This window comes from Aquarana catesbeiana, linkage group LG03 (assembly GCF_042186555.1).
Source record: "Aquarana catesbeiana isolate 2022-GZ linkage group LG03, ASM4218655v1, whole genome shotgun sequence".
In the NCBI taxonomy this organism is placed as follows: domain Eukaryota; kingdom Metazoa; phylum Chordata; class Amphibia; order Anura; family Ranidae; genus Aquarana; species Aquarana catesbeiana.
The window spans coordinates 213,325,989-213,349,475 of NC_133326.1; positions in this window are offsets into that span (position 1 = coordinate 213,325,989).

Sequence of the window (23,487 nt, forward strand, 5' to 3'; positions counted from 1 at the left end):
TTTGGAACAATTTGTTTAGGGTACTGTGTGGGTACAGGCAGTAGAGGACTGGAACTATGGACTAACTTCGGAGTCAACCCGTCTGGGGTCTCCTCCTGTGTTAGTCTCCTGCCGAAAGGGGAGAAATGTCACAGACCTAGCCGGGACAGAGGCTGTTGGAGAGGACTGTATGCAAGCCTGTTGCCTTTTGATTATGGGCCCTGGATTTTCAATGGATTCATTCTGTTGGGACACATCCTGTGAGGAGATGCTGGTGTCATCAACCTGTGTTTATGTTAATTGAATGAGCTAATGACATTGTCCTCTATACAATGTAGGAGACGGGACGACTGCCATTGTGTTGATATAACTGTGTGAAGCTCGGTGACCACAAGTCTGGGCGAAAGGTCATTTCTCAGTCACCTAGGCTGTATAAAGGATTAGATAATTAGCTCATGTTAATTAGGTTACGTTTGTATTGTTAGAGTAATCTTCTCCTGTGTATATAAGACTGTATTCTGGTTCTGAATAAAGTCAGTTCTTGGTAGCAACAAGCAAGTGTCGCCTTGTTTGTGCTCAGAGAGGTTGGGATATCTGTATACAGACTGGGAGGAAGTGGTATATGATGGAAGCACTCAAGCGGAGTGTGGGACGTTCCGTGACAGAGGGCATTATTCAAAAAATGTTAAAGACCATACGGAAGTCCCATTTATCAGCTTCACAATGTCTGAGTCTTATAGGCACAATGTCCTCATGTATTCCTCTGGTTCCATGGTCTCACTGGCATCTGAGGCACTTCCAGACAGGATTCCTAACACAATGGAGAAAGCAACAGCTATCTCAGACAATTCTGTTGTCAACTCTAATGACCAGAAGCCTGCACTGGTGGACGAAGCCAGAGAATCTCTCCCAGTCCCATCATTTGGGTTTCCACTCATGGGCCATAATTACATCCGACGCAAGCGTTCAGGGGTGGGGTGCCCATTGCAGAGAGGTCAGGATCCAGGGGAGATGGTCCTTTCCCACCAGAGGGATAGTGTCCAATATATTAGAAATCAGAGCAGCCTTTCTAGCCTTAACCTCGTTTGCACCTCAAATCAAGGGATAGAGGGCTCTTCTGCACCTGGACAACAAAGCTGCATTTTCATATCTTCAGAAACAAGGGGGCACCTACAGCAAAACCCTTCTGAGGCAAGTGGAACCTATAATGGTCTGGGCCGAAAGGAACCTGGTGGACCTCAGAGCAATGTATCTTCCAGGCAAAATGAACACAGAGGCAGATGTCTTATCAAGGAGATTTGGGGACAATAACAAGTGATTACTCCACCCCCATGTGTTCAACCAAATTTCCCATTTATGGCAGACCCCACAGGTGGACCTCTTTGCTACCCAGGAGAATACCAAGCTCAGGAGATTCTTCTCTTGCCTTCCACACCCACAAGTGGAGGGAGTAGTCACGTTATCATGTCCTTGGAACTTCAAGGCGGCGTACGCCTTTCCTCTTCGACCACTCATCTCAAAATTTTCTCCTCAGGCTCCTAAGGGAACCAGTCCAAATACTAGCAGTGTTACCTTATTAGCCGAAGAGACCTTAGTTCCCCCTAGCCATGCACTTCAGTGTGAATCCTTCTGTCAGAATTCCCCCCTTCCCACAGTTGTTGACCCAGGGCAGGCTGATCCATCCAGACCCGCAAAAACTGGATCTTCGAATATGGAGGTTCAAAGGAGGAGGTTCGAGTTGTTAGGGTGTTCCCAAGAAGTCATATCCACGCTGCTGAAAGCCCGAAAGCCAACAACCAATGCAATATATGCAAAGATTTGGGACAAGTTCTTAGCCTACACCACAAGAAAGGGGTCTGACCCAGTCTTCCCTGCCACTGCCGATATTTTGAGTTTTCTTCAAACTGGTCTCGATCTGGGACTCAGCCAGAGTTCCATTAAAGTACAAGTATCGGCAATCTCTGCAGCAACTAACACAAGGTGGGCAGAAGATCCTCTAGTGGTTACATTCCTCAGAGGTGTGCTGAAAATGCATCCTCCAACTAGGCGTTCCTTTCTGAAATGGGACCTGCCTCTAATATTGGAAGTCTTTTCTACTCACCCATTTGTGCCAGTAGAAAAAATCTCAATTTGGAATCTAACATTAAAAAAAAAAATTTCTCCTGGCTATCACATCCAGCAAGAGGATTTCGGCACTTCACTCCCTGGGCGTGGGGGATGAACATATATCCTTTTTTCCAGACAGGGTAGAACTTCGCCCTCACCGAGGGTTCACACCTATAGTCACCACAACGGCATATCTATTGGAACCATTGGCATTACCAGTCTTTTCCGACCCAGAATCAAACTCCTGCCATGAGTTAGATATATCCAAAGTCCTCAGGGCCTACTTGGAAGCCACAGCAAAATTCAGGAACTCTGAAAAACTTTTCATCGTCCCGTGGGGCAAAAATAGAGGGAAGCTTCCCCCAGAACCTTGGCGTCCTGGGTTGTAAAGTTAATAGAAAAAGCTTACAGGGTGAAGAACTTGGAATCTCCAGCTCAGGTAAATGCTCATTCAACGAGAGCGATATCAGCATCTTGGGCAGCGAGGGCGAATGTTTCACAAGAAACAGTATGCAGGGCCGCCACTTGGTCTTCTCGACACACGTTCCTTAAACACTACCATTTTGATCCCGGGGCTCTTACAACAGTAGAGTTCGGGAGAAGAGCACTTCATGCCGCTATGTCTGTGTCTGATTAAAAATGTTTTTAATAAAGCATTAAACCCACCCGCGTGAGCTAGTTATTTATCACATGTATACTGCCATGGAGGCACCAGGAAAACGGAAAGTTGTATCATACTTACCGTAATTTTCCTTTCCTGGTGCCTATCCATGGCAGCATAAACTCCCACCCCCAGTATTCTATATTACAGAGAATGTTGGGGGAGGGGCTATGCCTTTAATTTATGCTATTCACTAGTCCTGAAGGAGGAGTCGAGGCGGAGCTCTATCACATGTATGCTGCCATGGATATGCTACCAGGAAAGGAAAATTACGGTATGATATATTATGTATCATACAATTTTCCATTTTTTAACCCCCAAGTGAAATACTTTACATTTTTCAATGGTAAAACTCATTTGCCATCTAGTTTCCCACTCGATTAATTTACTGGAACTTCTTGTAAGGTTTCTACATCCTGCTGTGATGTTATTTTTGTGTTGTTGGCAAACACTGATATTGAGCTAGTTATCCCATCCTCTATATCGTTTATAAATAAATTAAACAGAATTAGTCCCAGGACAGAGCCTTTGGGTACCCCACTTACCACTCTAGACCATTCTGAGCACACGTTATTTAACACCACCTTTTGGAAGCACACTGGACGCGTCCCTGTAGCCAGTTTTCTATCCAAGAGCAAACCATATGGTCCATGCCTAAAGACTTCAGTTTATAGATTAAGCATTCATGGGGGACTGTATCAAATGCTTTTGCAAAATCCAGATATACCACATCCACAGATCTACTTTTGTCCAGGTGGCAGCTCACTTCCTCTTAGAAGTTTAACAGGTTGGTTTGGCAAGAACGACCTTTCGTAAACCCAGGCTGATTACTACTAATGATACTGTATTCATCAGCAAATTCTTGGATATAGTCCCTTATCATTGCCTGAAATAGTTTACATACTATTAATGTTAGGCTGACAGGCCTGTAGTTACCAGGAATATACCTCTGCCCTTTTTTCAATATTGTTACCATATGGATTTTTGCTAATCTGCTGGTACCATTCCTGTTACTATGCTGTCTATTAAGATTAGGAATAGCAGTCTGGCTAAAACCTAATTGAGTTTCTTGAGGACTCTCGGGTGCAAGCCGTCAGGTCCTAGTGATTTGTTTTTGTTAAGTTTTTCTAGTCTTTCTGGACACTGACTTCTGTAAGCCACAAGGTTACATCCTTTGACGTGTCACTCTTTGTCATCTGTAACCAAGTTCACCCCATCCCCCTTTATGGGGCCAATGTCCTCTGACCTCACTCTTTTACTGTTTATATATTTAAAGAATTGCTTGTGATTTTTTTTACTCTCCTCTGCTATGTGTCTCTCGTGCTCTATCTTAGCCACCCTGATTTCATTCTTACGCTTCTTGTTGCATTACTTGTAGTGTTGGAATGCTGACAGTGAACCAACTGCTTTATATTTTTTAAAGGCTATTTTTTTGTCTTTAATAAGACTTTTTACGATACAGTTTAGCCACCCATGTTTAACCTTTGTTCTTCTATATTTATTGCCCATTGGAATGCACTCGGCGATACCTTTAATTAATATGTTCCTAAAGCACTCCCATTTTTCTTCTGTGTTTAATTTATCTAAGATTTGGTCCCATTTAATATCTTGCATAGTTATCTAGCGCAGTTTTGAAAAATTGGCTCGCCTGAAATCTAGTGTTCGTGTACTACCCTTGTACCTCCTTTTCCTATGATCTATACTGAAAGTGATCATCCTGTGATCGCTAGATCCCAAGTTGTCCCATATTTCCATATTTGTGATCAGATCTGAGTCACCATCTAGTAATGCATTTCTAGTCGGGGAATGCACCAATTGGGACAGGAAGTTGTCCTGTAGGACATTTGGGAAATGATGGACCTTTATTAAGTGGGCTGTCCCTGCTGCCCAGTCAATTTCGGGATAGTTGAAGTCGCCCATTATGATGACATTTCCCTACCTCAACACTATTTGTAACTGAAAGGAGATCCAACTGCTGCTCTTCCTTCAGGTTGGGGGGCCTGTAACATACCCCCCACTAGTAATTTCCCACTTGCTTCTTGCCTTTTTGAAGTTCCACCCACACAGATTCCACCTCCCCCATTGCACCACCCCTGAGGTCATTCCTCTCCTCCACCTGTATATAGTTCTTGATATATAGGCACACCCCTCCCCCTCTTCTACCTTCCCTATCCCTCCAATACAAAGAAAACCCCTGGATATTTGCCAGCCAGTCATGAGAGCTGTCAAACCAAGTTTCTGTTTTTCCCACAAAATCCACATCCTCCGCAGCTCTAGTTCCTCCATTTTGTTAGATAGGCTCCTGGCATTTGTGAACATGCCACTCAGTTTTGCATGGGTGCATATTATTTTCTCCTTTTTCTGAGGCTGCGATTTTTATCTGTCCACTCATTCACCATGGACATAGATGTTGAGGGTATAATATCCCTAGTGCATCCACTATTACCCTCTGTCCTATGCTCAATGCTGGCTCTCTGTTTTTCTAAACCCTCCCCTCCAACAACTTAAAAGTCCCTCCAACTTCTTGGCCATCTTTTTTCTCAATAGAGCTGCCTCCCCCCCCCCCCCATTAAGGTGCAGCCTCTCCCTACTAAAGAGCTGGTAACCAACAGAAAAGTCAGCCCAGTTCTCTAGGAACCTGGGTTGGTTTATTTAAGGGTTAAAATTATAATATTAATATCTGAAGGACCCCTTTGGTGACTCTAATAATTGCCTATGTGACCTTTCTAGAGATAGAAGGTCCATAATATATTAGAGGTGGAGGTTTCACACCACAGAAGTTGGCTGCTGTTGGTGTTGAATTACTTTGAATGAACTTTTAAAGAAAAATTTTCACCCACTTTACTCATTCACCTGGACTTCATTTTTGTCACTGATTCACATTTAATAATGTTCTATATGGTATAAGCACAGCTCTGATTTTGTTTTTATTGTATGTACTATGTTTATATCACATGGTTGAGTTGCTGCTCAGTGTGGGGTTTTACACAACTGTTATGCCCCGTACACACGGTCGGATTTTCCGATGGACATTGTCCGATCGGAGCGTGTTGTCGGAAATTCGTGTGTGGGCTCCATTGGACATTTTCCATCGGATTTTCCGACACACAAAGTTGGACAGCAGGAGATAAAATTTTCCGACAACAAAATCCGATCGCGTCAATTCTGACCGTGTGTGGCCTGTTCCGACACACAAAGTGCCACGCATGTTTAGAAGAAATTCCGACACGGGACAGCTCGTTCTGGTAAACGTAGCGTTCGGAATGGATACAGCACTTTCGTCACGCTGCAATGTTCAAAATGGTTTAATACAGCACACTCTCTTCTTCTTTATAATGTGACAAGAATTAAGTAGTTTTGATGCTCATATTCACACACACTTCTCACAAACTTATTTCGTTACTATTTATCGGGATTCCCTCAATATATTTAGATTTCTCACATCTGACAACAAAATTTTTTGTTATTTTTGGACTTTAATGTAGATTCTTTTTTTGTGTTTCTCTTTGTTATTTTTTTTTTTTTTTGGTGATTTTGATTTGTACTCCCGAAAATGTTTGTGTGTGTTTTTGGTGACAAGTTCCCACAACACCATTGATATGTTGTTCTATTTAATCTGTAGGAGATTGTTTGGTGTTGTTGTCCCTTGTTAATTTCACATTGTACTTTAGAAATGTACCTGAATCATCACCAACAAACTGTCCTTTTTGGATGAAAACACACACAGGAGAGTAGAATTTCCCTAAAAAAATTTTATTAAGGGCTCACAACTAAACAAAGAGGGAGGCAACGCTGGAGAAACTGCAGAAGTGGGTGAAGCCTTGGACCCCCAGGGCACACATCAATTATTTAAAATCAAAATTGGTGGCCTGAGGAGTCCATATCTAAGGGAGGGCAGTCTGGTCCAGAAGTCCCAGAGATCCGGAAAGCAGCAGATGACATCTGTGTCCCCAGGCTGTGGTCATACAAGAGATTGCATCTTCTGTCGGACCAGACTGAACCCAGGGTCATCACTCTTTGGTCTTCTTTCCACGCTTCCTTACAGGCTTTGGCTGTGGTGGTGGAGTTGTGGCAGCAGGAGGAGGAGGAGGAGGAGGATCGTCCCTCTCAATGACATCCGTCTTGTGTGTCAGTTCCCCACTCAACCCCTTACGAAGGACTTTATAAATCAGGTCCTCAGAGATCTTGCGTTGGCCCTCCTGCATGCCCTGCAATTTTGTGGCAGCCATGCAGGCAAAGGCCTCTTCAGGACTGGGGAAGGCTCTGAGGGACGCCGAAGCCTCCTGGATCAGCCTGTACGCTGAATCCTGCACGGGACTGGGAGTGGCCTTCCTGGCTCGTTTATATGGCAGGCGAAGGGGAGGGACCTGGGACTCAGTCAGGCTGCGACTTGTCCCAGGCTTCTCTTGGCTGACACTTAGCCCCGCCTCCTCCTGGCTGCCACTAATCCCCGCCTCCTCCTGGCTGACACTAATAATCCCCGCCTCCTCCTGGCTGCCACATTCCACAGCCTCCTCCTGGCTGAGGTCTTCCTGTGTATGAAAAAGGGACATAGTTTTAGTTTTTTTACATCAATCACACACAATTTTCACCTCCTGACTGCTGCAAATTGAATGTTAACAAATATAACAGACTATCCTTCTGAGCCCAGCAGTTTTCATTCTTGTCCCAATTTTGGGTGCCCACTACTGTCTATTGATATGTAAAGCACTTTTTTTAATCAGCAATTAGTGATCAATAATAACATCTAATAAACATCATTTATTTATTGACCAGAAATCAGTAGAAGAATGCTATACCTGACTCCAGCTGGGCTCCTCCACTTCTTCCTGGCTGGAAGGCCCAGGTTGGACATCGGAAGCCTCGGCTGGGGTGGAAGGAAGAGTGGAAGGAAGAGTGGAGAGGGATTCCCTGACTTCAGTGTGGTCTGACAGAAATCGCAGTCTCTCGTAGTACCACAGCCTGGGGACATAAATGTCATCTGCTGCAGCTCCGGACCTCTGGGAATCTGTGACCTTCTTGCGCTCCCTAAGATAAGTGCTCCTCAGGCCACCAATTTTAGCTTTTAAATAAGGGATGGTTGCTGTGGGGGCCACCGGCTTCACCAACTCCAGCAGTTTCTCCAGCGCTGCCTGCCTCTTCTGTTTGTGATTATAGTGGGGGTGTCTCACTTGCCACAGACAGGGCAGCTCCCTGTACTTGTCTATGAACAGGGGCAGGAAATTGTGGTCGTTGAACCCATCCATTTTCTCTGCAAGACACAACACAAGACAAACCCTAATGTCAGGCCAAACTCCCCTAATCTTGTTACAATATAGGCTTCCATTTCGAAGCAGTATAGGCCCAAGTTTAGATCCTACCTTCGTTAGCACGATCGGCGTCTCCGATGCTCCTTCCTCCGCTCACAGATCGTACGTAAGACGCGCGCGTTACGATTTATACACACTGCGCATGCGTATAACTCCGCCCGCCCCTGACGTTCTTTCTAGTCTAGTCCCCGCCCCTTTTCGTTCGGCGCAGTGGAGGAAGAGCACATGGTGGAGAGACAGCAGGATAGTGCTAAGTACAGCAATGAGGAGGAGGAGGAGGAGGAAAGGCTGGAGCCTGAAACGTCCCGATCCAGAAGGAGATTAAAGGACTCAAATATGTCCTTTGGGGAGATGTTGGAGATGGTGGACATCCTGAAGAAGGCCGACTATGATGGAAAGTATGGGCCTTACCCCAACCCCAATGTCAGAAAGGCCAAGATCATGGCGAAAGTGGTCAGGAGTCTGCACCGGAAATTAGGGGTACGACGATCGAAAGATCAGCTCAGGAAGCGGTGGTCGGACCTGAAATTACGAGAACATGAGCAGTACAGAAAGATCTGGAGAGTGCTGCAAAAAAGTAAGTAGTTGTCCTGTGTTCCTATTCTTTTTGTGTTTATTACGTTCGTGCTGCTCCATGTGCTTTTAGGAACTGTTGTACAGTTTAAAATGGCAACTTTCATGTTCATGGGCACATTATTCGTTCGGATCACACATTGTTATTTCGGACGATAAAATACCATTGTTTAGGCCATATGCATTTGGCCACCATTTTGACGCCCTATACTTGTCTGCAAAGAATTGGGTTGTGTAGATGGCTTTGTTACTAGAATGAAATGCAAACTAGATTGTGTGTAAGGAGAGGACACTGAGCAGCTGTTTTCACATCTGGACACTGGAGCACTAGTGTGGGACCCCAGAACACCATTTTTATTAGGGGGGCCACACAGGTGCCCCACTGTATACTATAGGGGGGGCTACATCTGTGAAGCTTTTACCAAACAGGTAAAGTATTGCAGCTTGACAAAGGACACTAAAAAAGCTACATCTTGGAACTCTGCTAAAATAGATAATTGTACCCCACTTCCAAGCAATGTTTCATCTTTATAGTTCTGACCTCAAATATCTGTGTGCTAATTATACCATTTTTGTTTTACATAGGGGAGAAAAGACTCGGAGGACACCCCTCATCCGAGGAGACCAGAGACCCCCCCCCCCTCTGGAAGAAGGGGAAATCCACCCAACACAAGATGAGCAGGAGGAAGAAGACGTGGTGGAAGTAGTCACCACAACAGGTGAGTGTCTGCGACCACAGGCTCCGATAAGAGATGGATGGCGGCATTTTTTTGCAAACCTAATTTATTTTGGGTTTCCTCTCTTTTTAGGTGATCGTGAGGTTGTGGATCCAGATCCTTTCACATCCGAAAGTGCCCAGATCCTGATCGGGGAGATCATGGGGTGTAATTTACAATTGGAAAACATCAAGCAAAACATCAATGATGTTATTCCAAAATATAAAAACATCATTGATGTTTTGGGGCGAGTTTAAAGCACCTCCAAATCACTTTCTTCTTTTGTCTGCTACAATGTGCGAAATGTTTTTGTAATTTTTCCCAAAGCCAAATTTGGAGGAAGCACACAGTGTGCCAACATGTGCTATCTGCCATCACGGGAGATCAATGGACGCGTTTTGGGGGTGCAACCCCTTCCTCAATAATAAAGTAGCGGTGAGGAAGGGCTTTCTCCCCCAAAACACGTCCCTTCATCCCCCGTGATGGCAGATAGCACATGTTGACATTGTGAAATTTGTGTGCATCTTCCAAATTTGGCTTTTCCAGGGGTGATTTCCCCCCATCTGAACGCAATATCAAACACAGTTCCTAAATACTCATGTCTGATATTGCCTTCCAGTTCTACCAAATGTGAACTTTGTAAGATCAAGATGTGTGTCTTTCTTGTGGGTTTTACACAGGCCTGTTTTCTATAAAATGCACATTTTGATTTTGGATAATGACACCACAAAAATTGTTATACAACAAACATGTCGGTTTGTCAGAAAAACCTTTGGTAAATGCACATGTGATTGTGCAGGTATTAAAAAGATTGTTCATCAAGAATGTGTGGATTATTGTCTCAACACTACAAAACTTTGGGGGTGATTTAATTGTTGTTTTATGAGAAAATGGGGGTTATTTCAGCTCAGCGAAGCTGGCCCCCCTACAATCAGCACAAATAAAAACTCAAGTGTGTTTCTTTAGTGCTACGTTTGTGCTGTTTTGTGCCGTAAAAATTTACATTTGTGCTGCTTTTATTTTTAAGATATTTTTTCCAGACTGTGACATCATCTAGCCCCCCTACAACACCCAAATGACACAAAACTGGTCTCGTTGGTTAGTGCTACGTTTGTGCTGTTTTGTGCTGCTAAAAATTCTGTTCTATCTTTTATCGTTTTTGCGTTATTAATGATTTATTAAAGGTCACCAAAGGTCAGTCAGCCCCCCTACAACGCCCAAATGACACGAAACTGGTCTCGTTGGTTAGTGCTACGTTTGTGCTGTTTTGTGCTGCTAAAAATTCCGTTCTATCTTTTATCGTTTTTGCATTATTAATGATTTATTAAAGGTCACCAAAGGTCAGTCAGCCCCCCTACAATGCCCAAATGACACGAAACTGGTCTCGTTGGTTAGTGCTACGTTTGTGCTGTTTTGTGCTGCTAAAAATTCCGTTCTATCTTTTATCGTTTTTGCGTTATTAATGATTTATTAAAGGTCACCAAAGGTCAGTCAGCCCCCCTACAATGCCCAAATGACGCAAAACTGGTCTCGTTGGTTAGTGCTACGTTTGTGCTGTTTTGTGCTGCTAACATTTCCGTTCTATCTTTTATCGTTTTTTCGTTATTAATGATTTATTAAAGGTCACCAAAGGTCAGTCAGCCCCCCTACAACGCCCAAATGACACGAAACTGGTCTCGTTGGTTAGTGCTACGTTTGTGCTGTTTTGTGCTGCTAAAATTTTTATTTGTGCTGTTATGGTTTTTAAGTTATAACAGTTTATTTTTTTTTTCAAACCCCACTCACTTTGCCCACCCTACAATCAGCACAAATAAAAACTCAAGTGTGTTTCTTTAGTGCTACATTTGTGCTGTTTTGTGCTGCTAAAATTTCCGTTCTACCTGTTATCGTTTTTGCGTTATTAATGATTTATTAAAGGTCACCAAAAGTCAGTCAGCCCCCCTACAACACCCAAATGACACAAAACTGGTCTCGTTGGTTAGTGCTACGTTTGTGCTGTTTTGTGCTGCTAAAAATTCTGTTCTATCTTTTATCGTTTTTGCGTTATTAATGATTTATTAAAGGTCACCAAAGGTCAGTCAGCCCCCCTACAACGCCCAAATGACACAAAACTGGTCTCGTTGGTTAGTGCTACGTTTGTGCTGTTTTGTGCTGCTAACATTTCCATTCTATCTATTATCGTTTTTGCGTTATTAATGATTTATTAAAGGTCACCAAAGGTCACTCAGCCCCCCTATAATGCCCAAATGACACAAAACTGGTCTCGTTGGTTAGTGCTACGTTTGTGCTGTTTTGTGCTGCTAAAATTTCCGTTCTATCTTTTATCATTTTCGTGTTATTAATGATTTATTAACGGTCACCAAAGGTCAGTCAGCCCCCCTACAACGCCCAAATGACACGAAACTGGTCTCGTTGGTTAGTGCTACGTTTGTGCTGGTTTGTGCTGCTAAAATTTTTATTTGTGCTGTTATGGTTTTTAAGTTATAACAGTTTTTTTTTTTTCAAACCCCACTCACTTTGCCCACCCTACAATCAGCACAAATAAAAACTCAAGTGTGTTTCTTTAGTGCTACATTTGTGCTGCTAAAATTTCCGTTCTACCTGTTATCGTTTTTGCGTTATTAATGATTTATTAAAGGTCACCAAAGGTCACTCAGCCCCCCTACAACGCCCAAATGACACAAAACTGGTCTCGTTGGTTAGTGCTACGTTTGTGCTGTTTTGTGCTGCTAACATTTCCGTTCTATCTATTATCGTTTTTGCATTATTAATGATTTATTAAAGGTCACCAAAGGTCACTCAGCCCCCCTATAATGCCCAAATGACACAAAACTGGTCTCGTTGGTTAGTGCTACTTTTGTGCTGTTTTGTGCTGCTAAAATTTCCGTTCTATCTTTTATCGTTTTCTCATTATTAATGATTTATTAAAGGTCACCAAAGGTCAGTCAGCCCCCCTACAACGCCCAAATGACACGAAACTGGTCTCGTTGGTTAGTGCTACGTTTGTGCTGGTTTGTGCTGCTAAAATTTTTATTTGTTCTGTTATGGTTTTTAAGTTATAACAGTTTATTTTTTTTTTCAAACCCCACTCACTTTGCCCACCCTACAATCAGCACAAATAAAAACTCAAGTGTGTTTCTTTAGTGCTACATTTGTGCTGTTTTGTGCTGCTAAAATTTCCGTTCTACCTGTTATCGTTTTTGCGTTATTAATGATTTATTAAAGGTCACCAAAAGTCAGTCAGCCCCCCTACAACACCCAAATGACACAAAACTGGTCTCGTTGGTTAGTGCTACGTTTGTGCTGTTTTGTGCTGCTAACATTTCCGTTCTATCTTTTATCATTTTCGTGTTATTAATGATTTATTAACGGTCACCAAAGGTCAGTCAGCCCCCCTACAACGCCCAAATGACACGAAACTGGTCTCGTTGGTTAGTGCCTCATTTGTGCTGGTTTGTGCTGCTAAAATTTTTATTTGTGCTGTTATGGTTTTTTAGTTATAACAGCTTGTTTTTATATTTGTGCTTTTTTGTGTCATAATAATAAAAATTCATGCTGCTTTTATTTTTAAGATAATAGCAATTTGTTTTTTCCAGATGATGACATCACCCCGCTCTCCTGTCACATACCTGGTTAGTGAGCTCCTGGTTAGAAAGCAGCCATGGGAGCACAGTGAGGTATGAGTGCCTGTGATCAGTCCAGTAGACTGCGTGGTGGAAGCAGTCAGCAGGTGGATGTGGCCGCAGAACCAGCTGGTGGCAGATGAGCTGGCACTGAGCTTGGCTGGTGGCAGACTGTGGGTAAGCAGCTGGAAGCAGGAGACAGATGAGACCTTGCTGGGCTGAAGAGCTGTAGCAGGCTGGATTAGCAGGATGCAGGGTCAGATGAGCCGGATCCATAATGGTCAGGCAGATCAGGCATAGACGGCACACAACAGGATAATCGGGTCACAAACCAAGTCAGCAACAGGAGGTAGATCAGGCAAGAAGAGAAGGCAGAAGCAGAATCCAGAGACAAGCCAAGGTCAGGGCAGGTAGCAGTCAAACGGAGGTCAGGAGCAAGCTGGGTTAGGATCAGAGGTCAAACACAGGAATCAGGAATGAACACACAGAAGCGGCACACCAAATTGCAGCCTGTTTAAATAGTCTGTCTGGTGCCAGCATTGGTGACAGGCTCACGCTCATCTGCCCAGCCAGTTGCCAGTCTGCGCATGCGCATATGTATGTACAGGGAGACATCATTTGTGCTATGCGAAAGCCTTCCCTGACACCCCCTACAGCAGCCAAACAAAATGAGAACGGGCTGGTTGGTTAGTGCCACGTTTGTGTTGATTTGTGCCTATTTACTTTCCATTCTGTGACAGCGTCTCTTCATCTGACGGCTCTTAAATAACTGGGTTGCCCCGCCCCCTCTGACACACGGGACATGACGGGACTTCCCTGTGGCATTCCCCGTGACATCACAGGGAAGTCCCGTCAAGTCACCGTGCGTCAGAGGGGGGCGGGGTCACCGGGTGGCCCCGCCCCCCGTTATTTAAGAGCCGTCAGACGAAGAGACGCCGTCACACAGCGGGAGCCTCCCTTCATGACAGCATGGGTGCGGAGCGGCCCGGAGAAGAAAATGAAGAAGAGAAGAAGAGAAGAAGGAAGAAGAGAAGAGGATGAAGAAGAAGATGAAGAGAAGAGCGGGAGCCTCCCCTCATGCCATGGGTGCGGAGCGGCCTGAGGAGAAGAAGATAGAAGACGCCGCGGAGGAGATGCTGGACGAGAACGCTGGAGGAAGAACCAGAAGAGCCAGAAGAACCAGAAGAAGATGAAGGAAGAAAGAAGAAGCATTTAAATAAAGGAATTGTCAAAAACTGTCTCTTGTCATTTTTAACATTTTTGACAGTTTTTTAGTGAAATGGCAGGGGTAAGTACCCCCTTACCATTTCACACAGGGGGGGGCCGGGATCTGGGGGTCCCCTTGTTAAAGAGGGGTTCCAGATTCCGATAAGCCCCCCGCCTGCAGACCCCCACAACCACCGGCCAGGGTTGTGGGGATGAGACCCTTGTCCTCATCAACATGGGGACAAGGTGTTTTGGGGGGCTAATCCAAAGCACCCTCCCAATGTTGAGGGCATGTGGCCTGGTACGGTTCAGGAGGGGGGGGGCCGCACTCTCGTCCCCCCCTCTTTTCCTGCGGCCTTTGTTTTTGTTTTTGTTTTTTTTTGGAGCGGGGTTCCCCTTAAAATCCATACCAGACCCGAATGGTCTGGTATGGAATTTAGGGGGAACCCCACGTCATTTTTTTTTAAAATTTTGGCCGGGGTTCCCCTTAATATCCATACCAGACCTAAAGGACCTGGTATGGAATTTAGGGGGACTCCCACGTCATTTTTTTTTTAAATTTTGGTTCGGGATTTCCCTGTGGGGAATTCCCAAGCCGTTTTTATCAATGAACTTCTATGTGTATTGTCGGCAATGCAATAGCCGCGGGTAGTTTTAAATGGCTTTTTTTCCTTCGAAACGTCATTTTGCTGTCAGTCTGTTCTAAACACAGGAAACATGCGCCCCTTTACAGGCATACTATAGACACCCCCAGGTACGAAATTTAAAGGGATATTACACTTTTATTGTTTGACTTTAAGCATTATTAAAATCACTGCTCCTGAAAAAACGGCCGTTTTTAAAACTTATTTTTGCATTGATCCATGTCCCCTGGGGCAGGACCCGGGTCCTCAAACACTTTTTATGACAATAACTTGCATATAAGCCTTTAAAATTAGCACTTTTGATTATTCATGTTCGTGTCCCATAGACTTTAACGGTGTTCGCGTGTTCGAGCAAACTTTCTTCCTGTTCGCATGTTCTGGTGCGAACCGAACAGGGGGGTGTTCGGCTCATCCCTACTCCTGACCTCCATTTGACTGCTACCAGCCCTGACCTTGGCTTGTCTCTGGATTCTGCTTCTGCCTTCTCTTCTTGCCTGATCTACCTCCTGTTGCTGACTTGGTTTGTGACCCGACTATCCTGTTGTGTGCCATCTATGCCTGATCTGCCTGGCCATTATGGACCCGGCTCATCTGACCCTGCATCCTGCTCATCCAGCCTGCTACAGCTCTTCAGCCCAGCAAGGTCTCATCTGTCTCCTGCTTCCAGCTGCTTACCCACAGTCTGCCACCAGCCAAGCTCAGTGCCAGCTCATCTGCCACCAGCTGGTTCTGCCGCCACATCCACCTGCTGACTGCTACCACCACGCAGTCTACTGGACTGATCACAGGCACTCATACCTCACTGTGCTCCCATGGCTGCTTTCTAACCAGGAGCTCACTAACTAGGTACGTGACAGGAGAGCAGGGTGATGTCATCATCTGGAAAAAAACAAATTGCTATTATCTTAAAAAAAAAGCAGCACAAATTTTTATTATGACACAAAAAAGCACAAATATAAAAACAAGCTGTTATAACTAAAAAACCATAACAGCACAAATAAAAATTTTAGCAGCACAAACCAGCACAAATGAGGCACTAACCAACGAGACCAGTTTTGTGTCATTTGGGTGTAGTAGGGGGGCTGAGTGACCTTTGGTGACCTTTAATAACTCATTAATAACGCAAAAACGATAAAAGGTAGGACAGAAATTTTAGCAGCACAAAACAGCACAAATGTAGCACTAAAGAAACACACTTGAGTTTTTATTTGTGCTGATTGTAGGGTGGGCAAAGTGAGTGGGGATTGAAAAAAAAAACTGTTATAACTTAAAAACCATAACAGCACAAATAAAAATTTTAGCAGCACAAACCAGCACAAACGTAGCACTAACCAACGAGACCAGTTTCGTGTCATTTGGGCATTGTTGAGGGGCTGACTGACCTTTGGTGACCTTTAATAAATCATTAATAACGAGAAAACGATAAAAGATAGAACGGAAATTTTAGCAGCACAAAACAGCACAAACGTAGCACTAACCAACGAGACCAGTTTTGTGTCATTTGGGCGTTGTAGGGGGGCTGACTGACCTTTGGTGACCTTTAATAAATCATTAATAACGCAAAAATGATAAAAGGTAGAACTGAAATTTTAGCAGCACAAAACAGCACAAATGTAGCACTAAAGAAACACACTTGAGTTTTTATTTGTGCTGATTGTAGGGTGGGCAAAGTGAGTGGGGTTTGAAAAAAAAAAACTGTTATAACTTAAAAACCATAACAGCACAAATAAAAATTTTAGCAGCACAAACCAGCACAAACGTAGCACTAACCAACGAGACCAGTTTCATGTCATTTGGGTGTTGTAGGGGGGCTGACTGACCTTTGGTGACCTTTAATAAATCATTAATAACTAGAAAACGATAAAAGATAGAACGGAAATTTTAGCAGCACAAAACAGCACAAACGTAGCACTAACCAACGAGACCAGTTTTGTGTCATTTGGGCATTATAGGGGGGCTGAGTGACCTTTGGTGACCTTTAATAAATCATTAATAACGCAAAAACAATAATAGATAGAACGGAAATGTTAGCAGCACAAAACAGCACAAACGTAGCACTAACCAACGAGACCAGTTTTGTGTCATTTGGGCGTTGTAGGGGGGCTGACTGACTTTTGGTGACCTTTAATAAATCATTAATAACGCAAAAACGATAACAGGTAGAACGGAAATTTTAGCAGCACAAAACAGCACAAATGTAGCACTAAAGAAACACACTTGAGTTTTTATTTGTGCTGATTGTAGGGTGGGCAAAGTGAGTGGGGTTTGAAAAAAAAAAAAACTGTTATAACTTAAAAACCATAACAGCACAAATAAAAATTTTAGCAGCACAAACCAGCACAAACGTAGCACTAACCAACGAGACCAGTTTCGTGTCATTTGGGCGTTGTAGGGGGGCTGACTGACCTTTGGTGACCTTTAATAAATCATTAATAACGCAAAAACGATAAAAGATAGAACGGAAATTTTAGCAGCACAAAACAGCACAAACGTAGCACTAACCAACGAGACCAGTTTTGTGTCATTTGGGCATTATAGGGGGGCTGAGTGACCTTTGGTGACCTTTAATAAATCATTAATAACGCAAAAACGATAATAGATAGAACGGAAATGTTAGCAGCACAAAACAGCACAAACGTAGCACTAACCAACGAGACCAGTTTTGTGTCATTTGGGCGTTGTAGGGGGCTGACTGACCTTTGGTGACCTTTAATAAATCATTAATAACGCAAAAACGATAAAAGATAGAACAGAATTTTTAGCAGCACAAAACAGCACAAACGTAGCACTAACCAACGAGACCAGTTTTGTGTCATTTGGGCGTTGTAGGGGGGCTAGGTGATGTCATAGTCTGGAAAAAACAATTGCTAATATCTTAAAAATAAAAGCAGCACAAATGTAAATTTTTACGGCACAAAACAGCACAAACGTAGCACTAAAGAAACACACTTGAGTTTTTATTTGTGCTGATTGTAGGGGGGCCAGCTTCGCTGAGCTGGTTATTTCCTAAGGGGAAATCCACTTTGCACTACAAGTGCTGTTTCAGTGCAGTTGCAAGTGCACTTGTAGTGAAAAGTGTCTTTGCATTTAGTAAATAACAGCCAACAGTGCTTTGTATAAGGTTACACAATCACGACATTTTCTGCACTCCACACATTTCTGTCAGGGTCAGCTAAAACAAACACAAGCAGTAAATGTCCACAAAGAAGAGCCTGGGGGGAGATGCCTGTCGAGAACTTGAGGTCCTGCAGGCTTCTCCCTGTGGCCAAATACCGCAAGGTAGCGACCAGCCTCTGCTCCACGGTGATGATGATACGGGGTCCGTCATCCTGAGAAAGTTCCTGAAATCATCAGGATTATTCTCAAGGAGCAAAGGCATATGAGAGAACTGGTGACGCTGAAGCAACCAATTCTTGGTCCATGAACTCCTCCCCACCCTGTTCATGGACTGGACTTGTGTCAAGGTCAGGACCCCAACACCAAGCCCCCGCACAGCACGAACTGTACGAGGAGTACGCATACGAAACATGGCTAGAAAACGGTCGGCTGCTCAGAACGAAGTAACAGAACGCACTGAAGAACAGCAAGGCCTGTGAAGAGCGACCTGAAAAACAGCAACGAGCAGGCAAGATCACACAGGAAACTCCGATACGAACTGACTGCATGCACTGAAGAGCAGATACAAACCCACAAGCACAAACTGAACGTCAGAAAACGATCTGAAAGCCACGAGTCTGAAAAAGCGCGAATCGTCTCTCACCAAACTTTTACTAACACGAGATTAGCAAAAGGAGCCCAAAGGGTGCCGCGCTTGGTTCTGAACCGGCCTTTTCTAGTCTCGTCGTACGTGGTGTACGTCACCGCGTTGTTGGCGATCGGAAATTCCGACAACTTTGTGCGACCGTGTGTAGGCAAAACAAGTTTGAGCCAACATCCGTCGGAAAAAATCCTAGGATTTTGTTGTCGGAATGTCCGAACAAAGTCCGACCGTGTGTACGGGGCATTATGGTTCAACGTTTTAGGCATTAGCGCGGTTCCTGTACATTTACATATGGTCCATTATTACCACCATGAGTGGATCAATATGTGTCCAAAAAGCAAAAAAATCAGCGGCTTTGAGCTTATTAAAACTAGCAAAAAGGGAAATTTGCCATGGGCAGGACAATATACAAACAGTACAAACGGGGTCCCCAGCACACTTTCAATAAAGCAAGAACCCCCCCCCCCCCTCCCAAAAAAAGACAAAAACAAAAAAAAAAATCTCTTTTTTTCAACTATTTAGTGATTTCATACATTTGCATATACATATGGAACCCACACTGCCAAATCAGGGCACCTCTAAAATGTCTGGTTCCTAACAGGGATGAGCTGGGTTCAGTTGGCAGAACCTGTAGGAACCAGGCAGCCTCACAGGTGGTCGGTGCGGCGGAGGGGGGCAGTTACAAGCACCGATCCCCCCGTATAGCCTTTCAATAAAGCAGCTGACAGCCGCTTCTCCCCCTCTCCCTCCAGCAGCTGTCAGCTACTTTATTGAAAAGCTATACGGGAGGATCGGTGCTTGTAACTCTCCCCACCACTGCACCGATTACCCCCCGACTGTCCCCCTGTGTCCTCCTCCTGCTCCCCGGGTCCTCCTCTGGCTCCAGGTGTCCTCCCTCCGGTGCCATCCTCCTACCCTCCGGTGTCGTCCTCCCTCTCTCCGTGTCCTCCTCCGGTCCCCCTCTATGCTCCGCATGTCCTCTGCTGGCCAGATCTGTCAGGATGGAGAGTGGAGGGCAGAGATGGTAAATATGTCATTTACCAGCTCCTTCCTTTTCCAAATGCACAGAGTCAGTGATCACTGACTGTCCATTCATAACTGAGCATTGTAAACTGTGTTTACGATGCTTCAGCTTATGAATGGACAGGAGCCTCTGTCTCCTGTCCATTCAACTTCAGTGCAGCTGAGGCTGCAAAGAAAGGAACTAGGGAATCTGTGTTATTAGTCCCTTTCCCTGTCTCAAAGGGGGGATGTCAGGGGTCTGTTTAGACCCCGATATCTCACCAAAGCCCCCAGCCCAACAGGGCTGATAAATAAAAAAAAAAAAAAGAGGGAGAGAATTACAAATAATTAAAGCGCCGAAAAGCGCCAAAAAAAAAAATAAAAGTCAGCATCTACAAAAAGTGTAGCTGATGACTTTTAATAATCAGACACTCACCTGTCCCACGGTCCAGCGATGCGGGCGTATGAAGCCCCACTCCTCTCCCCCTCCTCTCCACGGTGCCAGCATTCTTACTGTGGGCGCCCGGCTGTGGCTGCGAATGCCCGAGCCGTGCTGCGCGCTGTGAATGGCTGGGCAATCTTCTGGGACCTGTGACGTGTCCCAGAAGATTGCAGTGGGGGGGGGGGAGGTGATCTTCCTTTCGGCGCCGCTGAGCCCTGGGAGGAAATGGGAGCCGGATGCCTCTAAAAAGAGGGTATCCACTCCCTCCCAAAAAATGACATGCCAAATGTGGCATGTCAGGGGGTCACCATCACATAAAGCGGAAGTTCCATTTTTGGGTGGAACTCCACTTTAAAGGTAAATTGTAAAAATATTAAAAACAAACACTGACACCGTCCACTCCCCCCCCCCCAAAAAAAGAAAGCATTGTAAAAAAATAACAAAAAAATATGTAAATTGAAAAAAAATAATAAAAAAAAATTGTAAAAAATAAAATTGTAAGAAAAAATAAAATAAAAAAAACGATTGAAACAGTCCACGCCTCATCAGTGCCAATCTGTGCCACCTATCAGTGCCCAACAGTGCTGCATATTAGTGCCACTGTCACGTGACATTAAAAAAAGTATAAGTAATCGGTATCGGCGAGTACTTGAAAAAAGTATTGGTACTTGTACTCGGTCTTAAAAAAATGGTATCAGTGCAACCCTAATTTAGAGTTAGGGACCACACTTATCAGAAATGCCTTGATATGACAGTGTGGCTTTTATAAGTATTTGCAAATTTATGCATTAAATGATCTGATCTATAAAAAAAAGGAGAGAAGCATAGTCTAGCTGGTTTGTTTGTAAAGTACTTTTTTATCTTGGGTCTTGAGTGCTCGTGTGCCATTGTGCTGTGTGACTACAGGTGTCACAATATTAACTGAGCAATAAATATGCAAGTGGTATAACATAAAAAAGTTTTTTCTAAAATCAACATTTCCTGTATAAAGCTAACTTCAGTAAACATAACAAATATGAATGACAGAAGCTTTGAAAATCATTACTGTTTATTCTGTTTGTTTTTCTAACTTTTTCAATTTTTAACAAATGCAAATGCATCCCCTGCTATAAAATAAGATATGGAAAGCAAAGCATGATTCATCCTAGCAGAACTTTGTTGTAGTAAACGGAGCGCAGAAATATTGGTAAACTAAGATTTGCAGTCAGACTTTTGATTTATAGCTAACCTCTAAATGACTTTGTCTCCGGATTGTTCGCATCTCTCCAGATGTCAGATTTATTGCTCGCAGACTACTGACAGGCAATGGAGTGAAAAATCCCTACAGTTTTGCAGACATTGACCCATATGCTGCTGCATGAAGGGTCTTATAATTAGTAACCTCACTGCAGTGCTAAGGAGCGCATCTGCCATTCATGTCATTTTTTGCTCATATAGAAACAGTCTCTTACTCCTGATTCAAAGCCATATTTTCATTTCTGAGTTAAGATAATACATGTTTTATGGACCTTATCACATTTATTGCTAAAAATATATGTTCAAATAGATTCATTCCCTCTTCCCTCTGGCTTTTGGGAATGGAGGTTTGTGCTGATAGACAAAACAAGGTCTTTACTTAAAGCTGAAGTTTAATCTGCTTATATTTTGCTTTCCCAGGTTCGTCTTATATTTCATCAACATGCTAATTCAATTTTTGAAAATAAAACCTTTCTACAAATAAGAGAAAAGATAAAAAAAAGTCAATTATACACTCGCTTCCATTATTACTCTTATGCATAGTGTCTCAACTTACATATACCACTCAATGGGTACCACTAAATGGGTTATTTACGAAAGGCAAATCCACTTTGCACTACAAGTGCAAAGTGCACTTGAAATAGCACTGAAAGTGCACTTGGAAGTGCAGCCACTGTAGATCTGAGAGGGACATGCAAAGAAAATAAAAAACAGCATTTTAGCTTGCACATGATTGGATAATAAAATCAGCAGAGCTTCCCCTCATTTCAGATCTACCCTCAGATTTACAGCGACTGCACATCCAAGTGCAATTTCAAGTGCACTTGTAGTGCAAGGTGGATTTGCCTTTAGTAAATAACCCCCTCTGTTTCTAATGCCGCGTACACACGGTCGGACTTTTCGTCTACAAAAGTCCGACAGCCTGTCCGACATACTTCCGACGTACCTTCGGCGGACTTGCGGCAGACTTTCTTACGAACGGACTTGCCTACACACGACCACACAAAAGTACGACAGCCTAGTACGCGGTGACGTACACCAAGTCCGACGAGACTATAAAACGGAAGTTCAATAGCCCGTACGACACCCTTTGGGCTCCTTCTGCTAATCTCGTGTTTATCTCGTGTTAGTAGAAGTTTGGTGAGAGACGATTCGCGCTTGTGAGACTCGTATTTTTCAGTTCGTTTTAACTGTTGTTCAGTCTGTGCTTGTGAGGTTTGTATCTGCTTTTCAGTGCGTTTGGTCAGTTGGCATTGAGAAATCTTTGTTTTATTGGCCGCTCGTTCCTGATTTTCAGGTCGTTCTTCACAGGCCTTGCTGTTCTTCAGTGCGTTCTGTTTAGTGCGTTCTGACCAGCCGACCGTTTTGAAGCCATGTTACCTGTACGTACTCGAGCTCGTGCATTGTATGTGCTTGGTGCTGTAGTTTATTCTTCAGCCCAAGACCAGTCCATGAACAGGGCGAGGAGGAGTTCATGGACCAAGAATTGGTTGCTTCAGCGTGACCAGTTCTGTCACATGCCTTTGCTCCGTGAGATCCGTGAGAATAATCCTGAGGATTTCAGGAACTTTCTCCGGATGACGGACCCCGTTTTTGACCGTTTGTTGGCTTTGCTGACCCCCTATATCAGCAGGCAGGATACCTGCATGAGGCAAGCCATCACTCCGGAGCAGAGGCTGGTCGCTACCTTGCGGTATTTGGCCACAGGGAGAAGCCTGCAGGACCTTAAGTTCTCGACAGGCATCTCCCCCCAGGCTCTGGGGATCATTATCCCAGAGACCTGTTCTGCCATCATCCAGGTCCTGCAGAAGGACTATATTAAGGTAAGATATTTTTCTTTTATTAGCATCACATGTTCTTTTATGTAATCTTTGATAATGTAATGTATTTCTTGCTTCAAACACTACTTACCATCATTGCAATATAGTGTGAATGTCCCCTTTTTATCCTCACACATGCTGGATTTTTTTCCTGTTATTTTTTGTCATGCATGTATATTTTCCTTCAATAACCTCCCCAGCATGAAGTGATGGGAACATATCCACCTAGTCTACTCATTTTGAATGTATTTTGTTTGAGTGTATTTAGTGTGCTTATAATTAGCAATTAGCTAGATTTCCCAACCCCCCCCCCACCTAAACTCACTCCAAATAGTGTGCTGCTAAATAGCAATTATCTAGATTTCACAACCCCCCCCCCCCACCCTCGTAAAAATTAGCTTGAATGTTCT